The sequence below is a fragment of the Oncorhynchus nerka genome, linkage group LG3 (genome assembly GCF_034236695.1).
Source record: "Oncorhynchus nerka isolate Pitt River linkage group LG3, Oner_Uvic_2.0, whole genome shotgun sequence".
Taxonomy (NCBI): domain Eukaryota; kingdom Metazoa; phylum Chordata; class Actinopteri; order Salmoniformes; family Salmonidae; genus Oncorhynchus; species Oncorhynchus nerka.
This window is the reverse complement of record NC_088398.1, coordinates 6,424,011-6,442,898: the sequence shown is the minus strand read 5'-3', so window position 1 is coordinate 6,442,898 and position 18,888 is coordinate 6,424,011. Positions and strand designations below refer to the sequence as shown.

The 18,888-nt window shown below is 46.6% G+C and overlaps 1 pseudogene; it reads right to left on the bottom strand.

Annotated features, from left to right (window-relative positions):
• Positions 1-3,933: 3,933 nt before the first annotated feature.
• The window catches only part of LOC115124857 (chloride channel protein 1-like), a 50,122-nt pseudogene continuing 35,167 nt past the window's right edge, over positions 3,934-18,888 (bottom strand).

Genomic DNA, 18,888 nt, shown 5'->3' with positions numbered 1-18,888 from the left:
GGTATTATGCTGGAGCTGATTATTATTATACACTTAAGAGACTGGAGTGAACAGTATCTCTGGTATTATGCTGGAGCTGATTATTATTATACACTTAAGAGACTGGAGCTGAACAGACTGGAGTGAACAGTATCTCTATGCTGGAGCTGATTATTATACACTATCTCTGGTATTATGCTGGAGCTGATTATTATTTATTATACACTTAAGAGACTGGAGTGAACAGTATCTCTGGTATTATGCTGGAGCTGATTATTATTATACACTTAAGAGACTGGAGTGAACAGTATCTCAGTATTATGCTGGAGCTGATTATTATTATACACTTAAGAGACTATGCTGGTATTATGCTGGAGCTGATTATTATTATATAAGAGACTATACATCTCTGGTATTAGAGACTGAGAGTGAACAGTATCTCTGGTATTATGCTGGAGCTGATTATTATTATACACTTAAGAGACTGGAGTGAACAGTATCTCTGGTATTATGCTGGAGCTGATTATTATTATACTGATTATTATTAAACTTAAGAGACTTAAGATCCTTATGTATTACATAAGGATGCAGCTCTGATAAGAGACTATAGTAGTACAGATTATATACGTATGCATATGAGATGAATAATGTAGGGTAAGCTAACATTATATATAATCTCTGGGTAGCATTGTTTAAAGTGGCTAGTGATATATTTACATCATTTCCCATCAATTCCCATTATTAAAGTGGCTGGAGTTGAGTCAGTGTCAGTGTCAGTGTGTTGGCAGCAGCCACTCAATGTTAGTGGTGGCTGTTTAACAGTCTGATGGCCTTGAGGTAGAAGCTGTTTTTCAGTCTCTCTGGAGTCCCAGCTTTGATGCACCTGTACTGACAGTATCTCTGGTATTATGCTGGAGCTTCTGGATGATAGCTGGAGCTGGTGAACAGGCAGTGGCTAAGAGACTGGGGTGGTTGATGTCCTTGATGATCTTTATGGCCTTCCTGACTAACATCGGGTGGTGTAAGAGAGGTGTCCTGGAGGGCAGGTAGTTTGCCCCTTAAGGTGATGTATCTCGTTGTAAGAGACAGACCTCTAGTATTACTGGAGCCCTCTGGAGAGGTATTATGCTGGAGCTGATTATTATTATACACTTAAGAGACGGTTGATGGGCGATTATTATTATACACTTAAGAGACAGTTGCAGTATCTACCAGGCGGTGATACAGCCCGCCAGGACTGGAGTGAACAGTATCTCGTATTATGCTGGAGCTGTGCATCTGTAGAAGTTTGTGAGTGATTTTTGGTGACAAGCCGAGCTGATTTTTCTTCCCCATAAAGAGGTTGAGTGAGGCGTGCTGCCTTCTTCTGGATGCTGTTATTCTTATGGCCTTGGGTGTTCAGTTTGCTGCTGTTTCCGAGTGAACTTAAAACTTGTCCCAACTGTTCCCGATGTGGATAGGGGGTGTTTTTGTTTCCTAAGAGAAGTCCACAATCATCTCCTTAGTTTTGTTGACGTTGAGTGTGAGGTTATTTTCCTGACACCACACTCCGAGGGCCTCACCTCACCTCCTCCCTGTAGGCCATCTCGTCGTTGTTGGTAATCAAGCCTACCACTGTTGTGTCGTCCGCAAACTTGATGATTGAGTTGGAGCGTGCGTGGCCACGCAGTCGACGTTGAGTGTGAACAGGGAGTACAGGAGAGGGCTCAGAACGCACCCTTGTGGGGCCCCAGTGTTGAGGATCAGCGGGGAGGAGATGTTGTTGCCTACCCTCACCACCTGGGGGCGGCCCGTCAGGAAGTCCAGTACCCAGTTGCACAGGGCGGGGTCGAGACCCAGGGTCTCGAGCTTGATGACGAGCTTGGAGGGTACTATGGTGTTGAATGCCGAGCTGTAGTCGATGAACAGCATTCTCACATAGGTATTCCTCTTGTTCAGATGGGTTAGGGCAGTGTGCAGTGTGGTTGAGATTGCATCGTCTGTGGACCTATTTGGGCGGTAAGCAAATTGGAGTGGGTCTAGGGTGTCAGGTAGGGTGGAGGTGATATGGTCCTTGACTAGTCTCTCAAAGCACTTCATGATGACGGAAGTGAGTGCTACGGGGCGGTAGTCGTTTAGCTCAGTTACCTTAGCTTTCTTGGGAACAGGAACAATGGTGGCCCTCTTGAAGCATGTGGGAACAGCAGACTGGTATAGGGATTGATTGAATATGTCCGTAAACACACCGGCCAGCTGGTCTGCGCATGCTCTGAGGGCGCGGCTGGGGATGCCGTCTGGTCCTGCAGCCACGCGAGGGTTAACACGTTTAAATGTCTTACTCACCTCGGCTGCAGTGAAGGAGAGACCGCATGTTTTCGTTGCAGGCCGTGTCAGTGGCACTGTATTGTCCTCAAAGCGGGCAAAAAAGTTATTTAGTCTGCCTGGGAGCAAGACATCCTGGTCCGTGACTGGGCTGGATTTCTTCTTGTAGTCGGTGATTGACTATAGACCCTGCCACATGCCTCTTGTGTCTGAGCCGTTGAATTGAGATTCTACTTTGTCTCTGTACTGACGCTTAGCTTGTTTGATAGCCTTGCGGAGGGAATAGCTGCACTGTTTGTATTCGGTCATGTTACCAGACACCTTGCCCTGATTAAAAGCAGTGGTTCGCGCTTTCAGTTTCACGCGAATGCTGCCATCAATCCACGGTTTCTGGTTAGGGAATGTTTTAATCGTTGCTATGGGAACGACATCTTCAACGCACGTTCTAATGAACTCGCACACCGAATCAGCGTATTCGTCAATATTGTTATCTGACGCAATACGAAACATATCCCAGTCCACGTGATGGAAGCATTGGACAGACCTCAGCGTGGGAGCTTCTTGTTTTAGTTTCTGTCTGTAGGCAGGGATCAGCAAAATGGAGTCGTGGTCAGCTTTACCGAAAGGGGGGCGGGGCAGGGCCTTATATGCGTCGCGGAAGTTAGAGTAACAATGATCCAAGGTTTTACCACCCCTGGTTGCGCAATCGATATGCTGATAAAATTTAGGGAGTCTTGTTTTCAGATTAGCCTTGTTAAAATCCCCAGCTACAATGAATGCAGCCTCCGGATAAATGGTTTCCAGTTTGCAAAGAGTTAAATAAAGTTCGTTCAGAGCCATCGATGTGTCTGCTTGGGGGGGGATATATACAGCTGTGATTATAATCGAAGAGAATTCTCTTGGTAGATAATGCAGTCTACATTTGATTGTGAGGAATTCTAAATCAGGTGAACAGAAGGATTTGAGTTCCTGTATGTTTCTTTCATCACACCATGTCTCGTTAGTCATGAGGCATACGCCCCCGCCCCTCTTCTTACCAGAAAGATGTTTATTTCTGTCGGCGCGATGCGTGGAGAAACCCGTTGGCTGCACCGCCTCGGATACCGTCTCTCCAGTGAGCCATGTTTCCGTGAAGCAAAGAACGTTACAGTCTCTGATGTCCCTCTGGAATGCTACCCTTGCTCGGATTTCATCAACCTTGTTGTCAAGAGACTGGACATTGGCAAGAAGAATGCTAGGGAGTGGTGCACGGTGTGCCCGTCTCCGGAGTCTGACCAGAAGACCGCCTCGTTTCCCTCTTTTTCGGAGTCGTTTTTTTGGGTCGCTGCATGGAATCCATTCCGTTGTCCTGTTTGTAAGGCAGAACACAGGATCCGCGTCGCGAAAAACATATTCTTGGTCGTACTGATGGTGAGTTGACGCTGATCTTATATTCAGTAGTTCTTCTCGACTGTATGTAATGAAACCTAAGATGACCTGGGGTACTAATGTAAGAAATAACACGTAAAAAAACAAAAAACTGCATAGTTTCCTAGGAACGCGAAGCGAGGCGGCCATCTCTGTCGGCACCGGACCTTGACACCCTCTCACTGAATGAGGCCAGAGAGGTCTTCATTTAAGAAACAGAATCCACAGAATTCCCTCAGTCGGCATCTAAATCAGCTCTTCAGAATCTTTGTTCTCCCTCTCTCCATCCGTATCCGGCACGGTAGGAAGGGATGACACAATGAAGACACGAGTGGAGGAGGAGGGTGGTGAGGTGGGTGGTGAGGTGGGGGAGACGGGGGAGGAAGGCTCCTGAGGGGGACAGTCTGTCCCTTCGCTGTTGGGGGTGGAGGTATCACACTCTGCACCTGCACTGGAGCCACCTGCTCCTCCTGTGTTCCCCCTGGGTTCCTCCTGAGCCTCATCCATGTCTCCCTCTGTCCTAACCACCTCATCCTTCCACCTTTCCATCTCTTCCTCCCTCTTTTCTCCATCTCTACCCTTTTCTTCCTTAACCTCCCACCTAAACCCCTCGGCCCCTTTCTTCCTACTACCCCCCCACCCCCCCCCCCCACCCCACAGCTCCCTCTCCCTGGTGGGGGAGGAGGGAGTGGTGGGAGGAGCCTCGTGCTTCTTGGCTTTACGGTTGGCATCTCTGAAACTGGCCAGAGGGGGGCGCAATCTCACCCCACAACGGGTGGAGCCCTCGATGGCCTTCTGCAACTGTGAGAGGTAAGAGAGAGGGAGAGATAGAGAAGGAGAGATTAAAGGGGAGAGATAAATATAGAGGGGGAGAAGAGAAAAGGGATGGCGAAGAGAAAAGGGGAGAGAGAGATAAAGAAAGAGGGGAGGGAAATAGAGATTGAGATGGAGGGTGACAGAGGAAGGGAAATAGAGAAGGAGAGTGAATAGAAGTGGTTAACATAGCATGCCATAACACAAGCAAAGCATGTTAATACAGGTTTTACTGTGACGCTGTGATAAGTCAGAGACGAACACCGTTGATGGTGTAATAGTGTGACTCACTATTCGAGTACAACAGAACAGCAAAGCAACAGCCAACTGAACAGGCTCCATGTATTTGTATGTGTATTTATTATGGATCCTCATTTGTTCCTGCCAAGGCAGCAGCTACTCTTCCTGGGGTCCAAACAAGATTAAGGCGATTACATGACCTAAAAATGTAACAGTACATCATACAACACATTACTAGACCACTACTCTACCACTACATATCTACAATACAAAATGTATAATTTTACAATGTCCATGTGTGTAAACTGTGTGTGTTAGCGTGTGTGTGCGTTTACGTATGTGTCTCTTCACAGTCCACGTTGTTCCTTATGTAGTATTGCACGCGTCTGTTCTGGACTTGGGGACTGTGAAGAGACCCCTGCTGGACAGGCGTGTGGGGTATGAATGAGTGTCTGAGCTGTGTGCTAATTGTTTTAACAGACAGCTCAGTGATTTCAACACGTCAATACCTCTCACTAAGACATGTAGTGATGCAGTCAATCTCTCCTCTACTTTGAGCCAGTAGAGATTGACATGCATGTTAATGATGTTAGAAGAACATATGTACATGGAGAGCTATGTGGCACTTGTCCATATGACTGGGCATTAGTCCAGGTGTGACACAACTAGGGCCTGTAGGACTTGTTTTGTTGATAGCGATGTCAAGAAAGCAGATCTTAGCTACCGTTGCATCAATATGTCTTCACCATGACAGTTTACAATCCAGGGTTACTCCAAGCAGTTTAGTCAAGCCCACTACTGTTGTGTCGTCTGCAAACTTGATGATTGAGTTGGAGGCGTGCATGGCCACGCAGTTGTGGGTGAACAGGGAGTACAGGAGAGGGCTGAGCACACACCCTTGTGGGGCGCCAGTGTTGAGGGTCAGTGAAGTGGAGATGTTGTTTCCTACCTTCACCACCTGGGGGCGGCCCGTCAGAATGTCCAGGACCCAGTTGTACAGGGCAGGGTTGAGACCCAGGGCCTCCAGCTTGATGATGAGCTTGGAGGGTACTATGGTGTTGAATGCTGAGCTGTAGTCAATGAACAGCATTCTTACATAGGTATTCATTTTGTCCAGATGGGATAGGGCAGTGTGCAGTGCGATGGCGATTGCATCTGTGGACCTGCTGGGGGGGTATGCAAACTGAAGTGGGTCTAGGGTTGCCGATAAGGTAGCGGTGATATGATCCTTGACTAGTCTCTCAAAGTGAGTGCTACGGGGCAGGAGTCATTTAGTTCAGTTATCTTTGCCTTCTTGGGTACAGGAACGATGGTAGCCATCTTTAAGCATATGGGGACAGCAGACCGGGATAGGGAGAGATTGAAAATGTTCGTAAACACACCAGCCAGCTGGTCTGTGCATGCTCTGTGGATGCGGCTAGGGATGCCATCTGGGCCTGCTGCCTTGAGAGGGTTAACACGTTTAAATGTTTTACACACATCTGCCACTGAGAAGGAGGGGGGGGGGGTACAGTCTTTGTCAGCGAGTCGTGGCGGTTTCACTGTATTATCCTCAAAGCTGGCAAAGAAGGTGTTTTGTTTGTCTGGAAGCGTGACATCAGTATCCATGACGTTGCTGTTTTTGTTTTGTAGTCCGTGATTGTCTGTAGACCCTGCCACATATGTCTCGTGTCTGAGCCGTTGAATTGCGACTCCACCTTGTCCCTGTACCTGCATTTCGCTTGTTTGATTGCCCTGTGGAGGGAATAACTACACTTTTTATATTCAGCCATATCACCAGACCTCTTTCCATGGTTAAATGCGGTGGTTCGCTCTTTCAGTTTTGTGCAAATGCCGCCATCCGTCCGCGGTTTCTGGTTAGGGTAGGTTTTAATAGTCGCTGTGGGTACGACATCTCCAATGCACTTATTTATACACACACTCACCCAGTCAGCGCCAATGTCATTCTCTGAGGCTGACTGGAACATATTCCAGTCCACATGATAAAAACAATCTTGGAGCGTTGCTTCTGATTGGTCAGACCGGCATTGAATGGTTCTCGTCATTGGTACATCCTGTTTGAGTTTCTGTCTATAAGCCAGGACGAGCAAGAAGGCATGGTGGTCGGATTTGGAGGGCGGGGGAGGGCTTTGTTTGCATGGCGGAGGTTAGAGGAGCAGTGGTCGAGAGTATTAGCCCTACATGTTGTGTCAATATGCTGATAAGATTTGTAACATTGATCTCAAATTTGCTGTGTTAAAATCTCCAGCTACAATAAACGCAGCCTTCGGGTATATAGTTTACAGTTTACAGTGAAGTTCCTTGTGTGCCGTCTTGGTGTTCTTAGTATCAATTTCTCTCAGCCAATCATCAGTAATTTGTGTAAGTGCCGTACATGCTGAGTGCCCTTCTCCACAAGCGTGCTGAAAGTAATTTGTTTACTGTGATATAGCATTGTCTCTGGTCAAAAATGTTTTTCAAACGTCTACTAAGGGTTGGTAGCAGGCTGATTGGTTGGCTGTTTGAACCAGTAAAGGGTGCTTTGCTATTCTTGGGTACCGGAATGACTTTTGCTTCTCTCCAGGCCTGATGGCGCATGCTTTCCTGTAGGATTAGTTTAAAGAGATGGCAAATAGGAGTAGCAATATAGTCCACCATCATCCTCAGTAATTTTCCCAGGTGGTTTGTCATTGTTGATAGACAACAATAATGTTTTTACCTCTTCCACGCTCACTTTACAGAATTAAAAAGGACAACGCTTGTCTTTCATAATTTGGTCAGTTATGCATGGATGTGTGTAGGTTCAGAGCTTGCTGTTGGCATGGCATTCCTCAGTTTGCTAATCTTGCCAATGTAATTACTGTGACACTGTGAGATCCTCATCAGAGAACGATGACAGAGAGGCAGAACAAATGGACAAGCTGTGTGTCTGATGCTTCTAAACTGCAGAAAAGGAAGACTCGGCATACAGACAGAGAGAGAGAGAGAGAGATAGAGAGAGCTTGTGTGATCTCACCTACGACTCCCACCAGTTTCCCAATGCTGGTAACCTAGGCATGACTGATACCCAGCAAGGAGAACAAAGTGTGGGTCTGTCAGAGAGAGAGAGAGAGAGGGAGGCATATTTGTCAATATCCTACAGCATGTAGTGTTTATAATGGCTTAAAGTGGCTACATAAGAGCACAAGGTGCTAGCTACAGTTGATACCTTGTGAAAGGGGGTTCTCTCCACCAGCTGAAATGTGGAAGGATCAATCCATATCTCCTCCATACTGATTGGCTTATCCAACTCTTCTTCTTCCCAGGCTTTGATCTGCATTAGCCAATCAGAGAGCAGAGAGGGTGATTGACAATATAAAGAGGGAGTAATAATTTTTGATATTTGATTCTACTCGTGGAATCCTTTTAGTGCTAGATGAAGTGCCCAGGTCAGGGTGTAGAGGTCAGGGATCAGGGGTTAGGGGTTAAAGGTTGATCAGGGTGAGTGAGACACATTACCTCCTCTGAGGACATGGTGTCAGTGAGTGGAGGTGGGGTGGATTCCTGGAGAGAGGAAAAGAGAGAAAGGAAGAGATAGAGAGGAAGAGAGAGAGAGAGAGAAAGAGAGAGAAAGAAAGAAAAGAAGGAGTGTGAGACAGAAGGGGGTGTTGGTTTAGAGATTTTAGTTATTTTCTCCCTCCAGGTTTACAAAGTGTCAGATCAGATGCCCCCTTGTGGTGCTATTTCTCCATCACACAGAATGACAAACTTGCTCATTACATATCATATCATACATTATAGCAAGGTCATGCCATTGACGTGAGCGTGTGTCCCCTACTGGACAGAATGTGATATTGCTCCTCTTTGAGCTACCAGAGGAACGCTTGAGGTTGATGTTGGCCTTAACCACAGATCCAGGATCAGGTTGCCCTAAACACCAATCCAAACCTCAACCATTATGGGAATGAAAAACATCTTCTAATATATCTGACTCTGTATCAGTGGTTACAGCCAACCTCTATATTGATATGGAATGATACCTGAGCTTCAGCCTGGCTGGTTGAGGAAGAGGAGAAGAGGCGCTGAAATATTCCCCTCACAGACTGGAGGGAACGCTTCTCTGAAAGACAGGACAGACATTTAGAAGTGAGTACATTGGGTAAACATTCTCACTCCAACACATTCTCACTCAAACACCTTTCTACAGAAGGTGCTGGTTAATTGTTGTAAACAAACCCCATGAGCAATCGATTGAACAGCAGGTCTAATATTGATTGCTTATAAAAATTTGAAGAGCTAACAGCAAACCAACAAGCCAACTACCATATGTACACAGAGATGTTTTTATTGTAGATACAGTATCTGGTTGTAGAGTAGTGGCCTAAGAGAACACACTTAATGTGTTGTGAAAAGTGTTATGTAATGTAATATTTTAAATTGTATATAACTGCCTTCATGTTGCTAGACCCCAGGAAGAGTAGCTGCTTCTTGGCAGCAGCTAATGGGGATCCATAATAAATACATACATGGATGCACTGGTAAGAAAATAGCAATAGTGGGTACATCCCAATTCTATGTCATATTCTGACATTTTGTGTGATTCATGTCACCTGAGCAAGTGTGATTGGTGGAGGGCTCCTGTGGTTTGGGGGATGGGAGTGGCCTATTCTGTTCATCTTGTACAGGAGAGGTCTAGAGAACAGACAAAAGGGCTAACCAGGTTGATAACCAAGTATTACATGATGGTGTGGATAATTATAATGCATTATAAATGTGATTATAAAGGCATTATAAGTATACTGATATGTATTCCTTTAATAAGTATAATAAATATGATGCTATCGTTCAATCATTCCATCTATCCATCCATCCTTCCATCCTATCACCTCTCCTCCCTCCTCGTCTACTAAAGTGAAGGACTCCCAGCCCTGACCTGATGACCCCTGACCCCTCTCAAAGATACGCCTCTCGGCTGAAAGCCACCAATCAGAGATGGCCTGCAGCTCTGTCCTCTCTATAGACCCCAATAGGATCATAGACTCTGAGGAAAGACAGGGAACAGGGAGAGAAAGAGAGTAGAGAAAGAGAGAGAGAGAGAGAGAGAGAGAGAGAGAGAGAGAGAGAGAGAGAGAGAGAGAGAGAGAGAGAGAGATAGTAGAGAGAGAGAGAGAGAGAGAGAGAGTAGAGAGAGAGAGAGAGAGAGAGAGAGAGAGAGAGAGAGAGAGAGAGAGAGAGAGAGAGAGAGCGAGAGAAGGAGAGAGAGAGACAAGAGAGGGATTTCAGTGGATGGATTTGTGTCATCTACGGTGCATGGCATCAAACATTCTATAACATGTCTCACCTTTGGAGTCGACCAGAGGGATGGTTTTAAGGGAGGTGGAGTCTAGCAGATAGCCCAGCTCCCGATAGGTCGACTGGGAGGACAGGAAGTTCACCTTCCGCACCATCATGTCCTCCACAAAGATGTTGTACTTACCGAGAGAGGAGAGAGGATATATGTGAACAGTGGCTGCTTGAATCTTAATAGCACACAAGGTTGCATGTACACTAGAACTGTTTGAGCCACAACAGTTCTCTGCATAAACACTTATTAGAGCCATAATGGCGACCGTTCCAGTACCTGATGTGTCCGAGGCTGAGCTCGGGGAGGTATGGCAGTTTCTTGACCTGGATGATGGAGTCGTAGAGGGAGGGCTGCAGGCCCTGGACCACCATGTTGGCCAGGATCACCGCCACCATCATGGGCAGGATGTGGGAGATCTGGCCTGTCAGCTCAAAACAGATCACAGCCGTGGACACCGTGTGGGTTACTGCCCCGGTCAGGGCCGCGGCACCTGGGATAAGGAGGGCGGGAGAAAGAAAGGGGGGGGAAGGAGAGAGGGAGAGAGGTAGGGGAAGGAGAGAGGGAGCGGAAGGAGAGAGGAAGGAGAGAAGGAGGGAAAGGAGAGAGGAAGAGAGAGTATAGAGGGAGGGAATGAGAGATCAGGAGTCACGACAAGGCAGAAAGGGAAGGAGAGATTGTGTTAAATGACATCATTGTGTATGACAGGGTAGTGGGCTGTCATTTTTGATACCGTTCAAAAGTTGGGGTCACTTAGTAATAATTTCCTTGTTTTTGAAAGAAAGGCCGTTTTTTTTGTCCATTAAAATAACATCAAATTGATCAGAAATACAGTGTAGACATTGTTAAAGTTGTAAATGACTATTGTAGCAGGAAACGGCTGATTTTTAATGGAATATCTACATAGGCGTATCGAGGCTCATTATCAGCAACCATCAATCCTGTGTACCAATGACACGTTGTGTTAGCTAATACAAGTTTATCATTTTAAAAGGCCAATTGATCATTATAAAACCCTTTTGCAATTATGTTAGCACAGCTGAAAACTGTTGTGCTGATTAAATACAACTGGCCTTCTTTAGACTAGTTGAGTATCTGGAGCATCAGCATTTGTGGGTTTGAGTACAGGCTCAAAATGGCCAGAAACAAAGTACTTTCTTCTGAAACTCGTCAGTCTATTCTTGTTCAGAGAAATGAAGGCTATTCCATGCAAGAAATTTCCAAGAAACAGAAGATCTCGTACAGCGCTGTGTACTACCCCCTTCACAGAACAGCGCAAACTGGCTCTAACCAGAATAGAAAGAGGAGTGGAAGGCCCATGTTTCTGGCCAGTTTAAGCCTGTAATCGAACCTCTAAATGCTGATGCTCCAGAAATAGTCTAAAGAAGGCCAGTTTTATTGCTTCTTTAATCAGAAATACAGTTCTCAGCTAACATAACAATAATTGCAAAAGGGTTTTCTAATGATCCATCACCTTTCCAGAAACAAGTCTCTCACTGTTTCCACTTGCTATAGACTTCCCTCTGCCCCCAGCTGTGCCCTCGATACCATGTGAATTGATTGCCCCCCATCTATCTTCTGAGCTCGTGCTACTAGGTGACCTAAACTGGGACATGCTTAACACCCCGGCCATCCTACAATCTAAGCTTGATGCCCTCAATCTCACACAAATTATCAATGAACCTACCAGGTACAACCCCAAATGTGTAAACACGGGCACCCTCATAGATGTCATACTAACTAACTCGCCCTCCAAATACACCTCTGCTGTTTTCAATCAAGATCTCAGCGATCACTGCCTCATTGCCTGCATCCGTAATGGGTCTGTGACCAAACGACCACCCCTCATCACTGTCAAACGCTCCCTAAAACACTTCTGCGAGCAGGCCTTTCTAATCGACCTGGCCGGGGTATCCTGGAATGACATTGACCTCATCCCGTCAGTAGATGATGCCTGGCTATTCTTTAAAAGTGCCTTCCTTGCCATCTTAAATAAGCATGCCCCATTCAAAAAATGTAGAACTAGGAATAGATATAGTCCTTGGTTCACTCCAGACCTGTCTGCCCTTGACCAGCACAAGAACATCCTGTGGTGTTCTGCATTCGCATCGAATAGCCCCCGTGATATGCATCTTTTAAGGGAAGTTAGGAACAAATATACACAGGCAGTTAGAAAAGCTATGGCTAGCTTTTTCAAACAGAAATTTGCATCCTGTAGTACTAACTCAAAAAAGTTCTGGGACACTGTAAAGTCCATGGAGAATAAGAACACCTCCTCCCAGCTGCCCACTGCTCTGAGGCTAGGAAACACTGTTACCGTAAATCCACTATAATTGAGAATTTCAATAAGCATTTCTCTACGGCTGGCCATGTTTTTCACCTGGCTACCCCTACCCCGGTCAACCGCCCGGCACCCTCCACAGCAACCCGCCAAAGCCCCCACCATTTCTCCTTCTCCTTCACCCAAATCCAAATAGCTGATGTTCTGAAAGAGCGGCAAAATCTGGACTCAATCTGGACCCTCTCTTTCTAAAATTATCTGTCGAAATTGTTGCAACCCCTATTACTAGCCTGTTCAACCTCTCTTTCGTATCATCTGAGATTCCCAAAGATTGGAAAGCTGCCGCGGTCATCCCTCTCTTCAAAGGGGGTGACACTCTAGACCCAAACTGCTACAGACCTATATCTATCCTACCCTGTCTTTCTAAGGTCTTCGAAAGCCAAGTTAACAAACAGATTACCGACCATTTCGAATCCCACCGTACCTTCTCTGCTATGCAATCTGGTTTCAGAGCTGGTCATGGGTGCACCTCAAGGTCCTAAACGACATCATAACCGCCATCGATAAGAGACATTACTGTGCAGCCGTATTAATCGACCTGGCCAAGGCTTTCGACTCTGTCAATCACCACATTCTTATTGGCAGACTCGACAGCCTTGGTTTCTCAAATGATTGCCTCGCCTGGTTCACCAACTACTTCTCTGATAGAGTTCAGTGTGTCAAATCAGAGGGCCTGTTGTCCGGACCTCTGGCAGTCTCTATGGGTATGCCACAGGGTTCAATTCTCGGGCCGACTCTCTTCTCTGTGTACATCAATGATGTTGCTCTTGCTGCTGTTGTTTCACTGAACCACCTCTATGCAGACGACACCATTCTGTATACTTCTAGCCTCTCTTTGGACACTGTGTTTTAACTAACCTCCAGACGAGCTCCAATGCCATACAACTCTCCTTCTGTGGCCTACAACTGCTCTTAAACACAAGTAAAACTAAATGCATGACATTCAATTGATCATTGCCTGCACCTGCTTGCCCGTCCAGCATCACTATTCTGGACGGCTCTGACTTAGAATACGTGGACAACTACAAATACCGGGGTGTCTGGTTAGACTGTAAACTCTCCTTACAGACTCACATTAAGCATCTCCAATCCAAAATGAATCGGCTTCCTATATTGCAACAAAGCATCCTTCACTCATGCAGCCAAACATACCCTCGTAAAACTGACCATCCTACCGATCCTCGACTTCGGTGATGTCATCTATAAAATAGCCTCCAACACTCTACTCAACAAACTGGATGCAGTCTATTACAGTGCCATCCGTTTTGTCACCAAAGACCCATACATTACCCGCCAAACCCACTGGCTACAGGTTATCTACAAGTCTTTGCTAGGTAAAGCCTTGCCTTATCTCAGCTCACTGGTCACCATAGCAGCACCCACTCGTAGCACGTGCTCCAGCAGGTACAGTGGGGCAAAAAAGTATTTAGTCAGCCACCAATTGTGCAAGTTCTCCCACTTAAAAAGATGAGAGAGGCCTGTAATTTTCATCATAGGTACACTTCAACTATGACAGACAAAATTAGAAAACAAATCGAGCAAATCCTGCAAAAATCGCTGAAGCTGGAGACTCACATCTCCCTCACTAACTTTAACCTACCTCATCCCCATACTGTATGTATTTATTTATTTATCTTGCTCCTTTGCACCCCAGTATCATCTACTGCACATCTACAGCACCATTCCAGTGTTTAATTGCTATATTGTAATTACTTTGCCACCATGGCCTATTTATTGCCTTAACTTACCTCATTTGCACTCACTGTATATAGACTTTTAGTTTTATTTGGTTCTACTGTATTATTGACTGTATGTTTTGTTTATTCCATGTGTAACTCTGTGTTGTTGTATGTGTCGAATTGCTATGCTTTATCTTGGCCAGATCGCAGTTGCAAATGAGAACTTGTTCTCAACTAGCTTACCTGGTTAAATAAAGGTGAAATAAAATTTAAAAATAGCCTTTTAAAATGATAAACTTGGATTAGCTAACACTACGTACCATTGGAACACAGGAGTGATGGTTGCTGATAATGGGCCTCTGTAAGCCTATGTAGATATTCCATTTAAAAAATCTGCCGTTTCCAGCTACAATAGTCATTTACAACATTAACAATGTCTACACTGTATTTCTGATCAATTTGATGTTATTTTAATGGACAGAAAATGTGCTTTTCTTTAAAAAACAAGGACATTTCTAAGTGATCCCAAACTTTTGAACGGTAGTGTGTATACTCGTAATAAGACTAAGTAATTGGCCTATTAAAATGTTTATCTGTCTCCATAAAGATAATTAGCAATATGCAAGAGACTATGGTTGAGTTACACTAATAGACAATGAATAATAAACATCTGAGTTGTTTGGACTCACAACCTGAGTTGTTGACCAATAGTATTACTGTAAAGTTAACCTCCAATCAGATGTCAGACCTACATGATGTAACCTCTCAGAGGTGTGACAATGATAACACATAGCAAATTCTTGCATACAGCTGATAAGAAGAGCCACTTCTGGGGCTGGGCTGCCCTGCAACAGCAGCAAGGCAAGATGAGACTTCAGAGGAGACTCACCAATGACAGCATAGCCCCCGGGGAGGATGCGATAAACTATCCCATCAAACAGGATACCGTTTGGGAAGAGAGTGGCCATGATCTCCCCTACCAGACGCCCAAATGCTGCCCCAGGGGGAGAGGGGAGAGAGTGGCCATGATCTCCCCTACCAGACGCCCAAATGCTGCCCCTGGGGGAGAGGGGAGAGAGTGGCCATGATCTCCCCTACCAGACGCCCAAATGCTGCCCCTGGGGGAGAGGGGAGAGAGTGGCCATGATCTCCCCTACCAGACGCCCAAATGCTGCCCCTGGGGGAGAGGGGAGAGAGTGGCCATGATCTCCCCTACCAGACGCCCAAATGCTGCCCCTGGGGGAGAGGGATTAATAGGCAATACATGGATTTATAAAAGGTTATTCTATAAGTCATGAACATAAACTCTAATAAGCTCAATAATGCTCTCTGACCTCTCCAGCCATGAACTGGCCGAATCCAGGAGGAAAGGTCAGGGTGGCGATGACAAACGTCACTGCACCTGAGTAGATCAACCGACTGAACACACACACACGCATGCGCACAAACACAAAGACACACACACAACACACAATATTATTAAACAACTGGGATACTCAGCCGTTATAACAAACCACAATGCCATTACTTAAATGTGAAGCATTTTAGGGTAATAACGTAAATTGTCAGGAATCTCATCCCAGTTCATTGTCTGGCTGTCAGGCTGTTGAGTTCATGGCAGGACACCTCTACAGCTCTGCCCCTCCTAATGTGTGAGCTCAATGTACCTTGACTGGTGAGTCAATGGCTAAGTGAATGTGTCTAACTGGGTGAATGGCTGGCTGTTAAGCCCTGCTTGCCTGGGTCAATGTCGTGTAACAGATTACTTTGTAAGAAGAGACTACCCAAATTAAACTCATCTGGAATGGAATGTGGAAAGTGTCAGGGATCTGGGTAATAGTGTCTGCTAAGCATTACAATTGTGAAGACATTTGAGTTAGTGTAACAGTGTGTGTGTACTGTGTGTGTGTACTGTGTGTGTGTACTGTGTGTGTGTACTGTGTGTGTGTACTGTGTGTATGTACTGTGTGTGTACTGTGTGTGTGAACTGTGTGTGTACTGTGTGTATGAACTGTGTGTGTACTGTGTGTATGTACTGTGTGTATGTACTGTGTGTGTGTACTGTGTGTGTGTACTGTGTGTATGCATGCGAGTGTGTGCGTGCGTGATGTCTCACTGCTTGGTCAGAAAGCGCGTGAGAGACGTCTGTCTCCTCATCACTAGAACCACCTGTCTGTTCAGGTAGATAACAGACAGACAGGGGACAGAGAGTCAGGAACCCACAGGAGATTCTACAACAGACAGACAGGGGACAGAGAGTCAGGAACCTACAGGAGATTCTACAACAGACAAGGGACAGAGAGTCAGGAACCTACAGGAGATTCTACAACAGACAGGGGACAGAGAGTCAGGAACCAACAGGAGATCCTACAACAGACAGACAGGGGACAGAGAGTCTGGAACCCACAGGAGATCCTACAACAGACAGACAGGGGACAGAGAGTCAGGAACCTACAGGAGATTCTACAACAGACAGACATGGGACAGACAGTCAGGAACCCACAGGAGATTCTACAACAGACAGACAGGGGACAGAGAGTCAGGAACCTACAGGAGATTCTACAACAGACAGACAGGGGACAGAGAGTCAGGAACCCACAGGAGATTCTACAACAGACAGACAGGGGACAGAGAGTCAGGAACCCACAGGAGATTCTACAACAGACAGACAGGGGACAGAGAGTCAGGAACCCACAGGAGATTCTACAACAGACAGACAGGGGACAGGGAGTCTGGAACCCACAGGAGATTCTACAACAGACAGACAGGGGACAGGGAGTCAGGAACCCACAGGAGATTCTACAACAGACAGACAGGGGACAGAGAGTGAGGAACCCACAGGAGATTCTACAACAGACAGACAGGGGACAGAGAGTCAGGAACCCACAGGAGATTCTACAACAGACAGACAGGGGACAGAGAGTCAGGAACCCACAAGAGATCCTACAACAGACAGACAGGGGACAGAGAGTCAGGAACCCACAAGAGATCCTACAACAGACAGACAGGGGACAGAGAGTCTGGAACCCACAGGAGATTCTACAACAGACAGACAGGGGACAGAGAGTCAGGAACCCACAGGAGATCCTACAACAGACAGGGGACAGAGAGTCAGTAACCCACAGGAGATTCTACAACAGACAGACAGGGGACAGAGAGTCAGGAACCTACAGGAGATTCTACAACAGACAAGGGACAGGGAATCCACAGGAGATTCTACAACAGACAGGGGACAGAGAGTCAGGAACCAACAGGAGATCCTACAACAGACAGACAGGGGACAGAGAGTCTGGAACCCACAGGAGATTCTACAACAGACAGACAGGGGACAGGAGTCTGGAACCCACAGGATATCCTACAACAGACAGACAGGGGGCAGAGAGTCAGGAACCCACAGGAGATTCTACAACAGACAGACAGGGGACAGAGAGTCAGGAACCTACAGGAGATTCTACAACAGACAGACAGGGGACAGAGAGTCAGGAACCTACAGGAGATTCTACAACAGACAGACATGGGACAGACAGTCAGGATCCCACAGGAGATTCTACAACAGACAGACAGGGGACAGAGAGTCAGGAACCTACAGGAGATTCTACAACAGACAGACAGGGGGCAGAGAGTCAGGAACCCACAGGAGATCCTACAACAGACAGACAGGGGACAGAGAGTCAGGAACCCACAGGAGATTCTACAACAGACAGACAGGGGACAGAGAGTCTGGAACCCACAGGAGATTCTACAACAGACAGACAGGGGACAGAGAGTCAGGAACCCACAGGAGATTCTACAACAGACAGACAGGGGACAGGGAGTCTGGAACCCACAGGAGATTCTACAACAGACAGACAGGGGACAGGGAGTCAGGAACCCACAGGAGATTCTACAACAGACAGACAGGGGACAGAGAGTCAGGAACCCACAGGAGATTCTACAACAGACAGACAGGGGACAGAGAGTCAGGAACCCACAGGAGATTCTACAACAGACAGACAGGGGACAGGAGTCTGGAACCCACAGGAGATTCTACAACAGACAGACAGGGGACAGGAGTCAGGAACCCACAGGAGATTCTACAACAGACAGACAGGGGACAGAGAGTGAGGAACCCACAGGAGATTCTACAACAGACAGACAGGGGACAGAGAGTCAGGAACCCACAGGAGATTCTACAACAGACAGACAGGGGACAGAGAGTCAGGAACCCACAAGAGATCCTACAACAGACAGACAGGGGACAGAGAGTCAGGAACCCACAAGAGATCCTACAACAGACAGACAGGGGACAGAGAGTCTGGAACCCACAGGAGATTCTACAACAGACAGACAGGGGACAGAGAGTCAGGAACCCACAGGAGATCCTACAACAGACAGGGGACAGAGAGTCAGTAACCCACAGGAGATTCTACAACAGACAGACAGGGGACAGAGAGTCAGGAACCTACAGGAGATTCTACAACAGACAAGGGACAGGGAATCCACAGGAGATTCTACAACAGACAGGGGACAGAGAGTCAGGAACCAACAGGAGATCCTACAACAGACAGACAGGGGACAGAGAGTCTGGAACCCACAGGAGATTCTACAACAGACAGACAGGGGACAGGGAGTCTGGAACCCACAGGATATCCTACAACAGACAGACAGGGGGCAGAGAGTCAGGAACCCACAGGAGATTCTACAACAGACAGACAGGGGACAGAGAGTCAGGAACCTACAGGAGATTCTACAACAGACAGACAGGGGACAGAGAGTCAGGAACCCACAGGAGATCCTACAACAGACAGACAGGGGACAGGGAGTCTGGATCCCACAGGAGATTCTACAAC